Source organism: Nothoprocta perdicaria, unplaced genomic scaffold (genome assembly GCF_003342845.1).
Source record: "Nothoprocta perdicaria isolate Ctin4 unplaced genomic scaffold, notPer1 scaffold_280, whole genome shotgun sequence".
NCBI classification, from domain to species: Eukaryota; Metazoa; Chordata; class Aves; order Tinamiformes; family Tinamidae; genus Nothoprocta; species Nothoprocta perdicaria.
In genome coordinates this window covers 227,900-231,318 of record NW_020455511.1, presented here as the reverse complement: position 1 = coordinate 231,318, position 3,419 = coordinate 227,900, and the positions used below count along the sequence as shown (strand labels likewise).

At 37.2% G+C, this 3,419-nt stretch overlaps 1 long non-coding RNA gene across 1 annotated transcript; it reads right to left on the bottom strand.

The window, feature by feature from the left end:
- Window positions 1–1,609: 1,609 nt before the first annotated feature.
- On the bottom strand, window positions 1,610–3,147 carry LOC112948912. The gene is made up of 2 exons (XR_003249728.1): window positions 3,114–3,147; window positions 1,610–1,771 (listed from the first exon to the last, which is right to left on the bottom strand). It is a non-coding gene; the product is annotated as an uncharacterized LOC112948912 (long non-coding RNA).
- Between the last annotated feature and the right edge of the window lie 272 nt (window positions 3,148–3,419).

The window sequence follows — 3,419 nt, the reverse complement described above, 5'->3', positions numbered from 1 at the left end:
CATGCCCTGTGCAAGGGACAAATCAAAAACTGCAAATAAACTTTACTGCAAAAGATATGGAGACTTTAATTTCCAGAGGTGCAAGAAAGAGACCCTACAACTGCAGCCAGCGGGAATGACACAAGAGTCAGCCCTCCAAACTGTGTTGCTGTCTATAACCATGGAAAAAATGTGCTTTGCAGATAGTGCTAACCAAACAGCCTCTTTGACATGATAATCCCATCAAAATCTTGATCTGAAGTTCACTCCTGATAAACTGACATATCCTCAGTATATATTCATGTTTTTCATTTAAATTATTAAATAAAAACAAAATATCAGCTGGAAATCAGTGATTTGGTCCTGGCTGCTGCACAATGGTAAAACAGAGGTGAAACATTTACTTTCAGATTTGTGCTGGATGTCTCCTTGGCCTGCACTCTCCAGGGATGCTAATAGGGAAAATACAGAAAATACTCTTTTTTTCTTACCACATTCACAGGTTTCTGCATGAACCAAGCGATTGAGGTTGTATGCAGACATAGGATACATCAAATTAAAAAGAGAAGAATTTCTTCCATCAAGTCAAAGCAGATGAGAAGTTTAAAAAATCAGAAAAGGAAACATACTACTTCTCAAGGAAAATAGCAAATTTGACGTTATTTTTCTGTTATATTTACTGGCTTCTACAATGATACTCCCAGGCAGGAAAAGAAAGGGGTCATCTTGCCTGGAGACAGGCAAAAACCTGCTCTTAGTCACAATCACTCTGACTCTCTGATAAGAACCAAAGACTTAAAGCTATGTAGGAATACGGTCCCCCTGTCCCCCCCAAAAAAAATATAGAAAAAAAAAGAGGAAAAACAGTTCACTGGAATGCCAAAGGGCATTTTTGCATTTTAATCGTAGCTTACTTTTTGCTTTTGTAGAAGGTGCTGTATCATTAAGTTCCTCAGTTTGCCTACAGACTTCACTGGCCTTTTAGAAAGTTCTGTAAGAACTAAGGATGAAAAAGCCACCAAATTTGAAGAAAGAATCTTAGGAAAAATTCTGCCTCTTCTGTCTCCTGTTTCTGGCCCTGCTGCCTAGGGAACACTACTGAGCAAAAAACTTGGGATTTTTCTTAAGAGAAAATCTCTTCTTAAGAGAAAAATCTCTTTTCTTTCATGTGAATGGTGAAATAATTTTTAGCATACATACTCTAAACAGCTAGATGACAGATTGATTTTCCCAGCAAGATTATTTTATCTTCTGACTTTAACTGATGTCAAGAAGAATGATTTCTTGCAGTAATATATGGCATGTGCTGAACTGCTTCAGATTCTTTTGTTACATCTTTGACTGCTTCTTTGGCCACTAATGAGGCCAAAATTAGACAATAAAACAGTAGTGATGTTTTTTTTACTCCTTTTATTTCGCATAGGTTAAAGCAATACAGAAGAAACATGGACTCAGAACTCCAAAAAAATCAGACTGACAAAAGGAGTAACCAGAGAAATTACACAGAACCACAGAAAAAGCCATCTTGCTGCCAGCTTGAGAAGGGAGATCCTGGCCCTATTCTTCAGCAAGCTTTGTAAGGCACTCCATGGCAAATATCCATTGGACACTTCACACAAATTATCCTTTCTCTTTTGGTGGTTCCTGTTCTTGGGCCAGCTTTCATGTGGCCTTGGATAAATCCAAGGTAACTCCAGACTTTCTAATTTAGATGCTATGCAGGCAACAGTGGATCAGACTTCGTAGTCCCTGGAAAGTGAGCGTAGCTCTGTGTGTGCTTATAATAAGTTAACTAAAAATAAAATAATACAGAAGTATTAATTAAGAATGCTAATTAAGACATTTCCATTCACATTTTCAGAGAAATTTAGATTACATATCTACTATTTCTGTGAATGCAAAGCCTCAGGAAAAAATATAAAATTTACAGTTCTCTTCATAGGAGAACTGTGGGGCCAAACTGATATTTGCAGTGGGGTTGGAACTACTCACGTTAATGCATCAAGAGCTGTGTTGTGTGCAAGGAGCTGTGAGCTCCTCCATGGAGTAGTGCAGCCAACGAGGATCTTTCAGCTTAAATGGCAGATAGGGGATGAAAGTGACCTTTGTAGTAACTGCAGGAGTAATTCCTTAAATTCCTGCCCTCTACCTAAACATTCATTTTGCATCAACAGCCCATATCTAGATGGGAGTCTTCAGAGAATACTGCTGCAGGAAGAAAGATCGCTATGGACCTGGCTCAGGTGAGAAGTTTGTTTTATTTAAACCACTGAGAGACCTGCCTCAGGTAAGAAGCTTGTTTTATTTAAGCCATTGTGCTTTTTAGAAGCTAATATGTTGCTTTATTTCGTCAATCTAGAATTACTAGTTCTTTTTCCCAGGAAGCTAAACCTGCATAAGAACCCTCATAGCTGTTTTTACACACACCTTTCAGTGAGGGTGATGACTGGACATGCTCTTCCTGGCCCTTGCCTTTTACTTCAAATTGTGGCTTTGGTGCCAATTCCCAGTTTCTTTCCCATTCCCACTGGTCCAATAGCTTGTGCATTAATCGGCAAATGACTTCCCAAAATGGTTATTTCCTGGAATTTTCAGACTTCCAATTTCTTTTTTAGCATAAATATGTATTTAGAAATAAATAAACATTTAGATAAATTGGTGTTCTCTTTTGGTTTTGCCAATAACCCAGATCATTACAAGGGGACTTTGAGAGATTCACAAGTGAATCCTCTCCTTAGCAGTATTTCTTAATCAGTGTTATGTTATGGCATAACATCTTTTTGTTTCCACGCTATGCTTTTCCAAGATTGCTATCTGCATGCTTTACCTTTTTTGCTGAAGCTTTTTGTAGAACACAGAATCCAGATCTAAACCTAAAGATATGATTTGCCACTGCCTCCCTGCACGGCATGAACATGACCTAATACCTTATGTTTTAAAAGTCTTACCCATTTGATGCCATAAGCTTTGGCTGTACATTTTCTCATTTTTTATATATACATACATATTTTAATTATTTCTCTGTTGAAATGTACTGAGGAAATAGTGGTTTTCTGGTCTTTTAAAAATCCTACAAAAGTGATTATCATTTTTTTCAATGGGTTATAGTGTTCAAATTAGACAATTAAAGTTACCCTTCCTAAGGTGTCTCTCCACAATTACAGATCACTCACATCACATCAGGCACCCTGATGCGATTCCGTCTTGCAGCGTTGCCAGTTAAGTCCTTCAGAAAAAAAAAAAAAAAAAAAAAAAAAAAAAAGACACATTTTCTTTTAGAAAAAGTGGAAAACATTTAGTAGAAAACAAAATTTCTCTGGTATCATAAATATCAGTAAGAGGACGCAGTTTTTTCCTTCCTCATAATTCCTAGCCTTTACAATTAGTGAAAGGGCATAAAAGTGGAAATCGATACAGAATTTCCAAGGAGAAACCCCTAA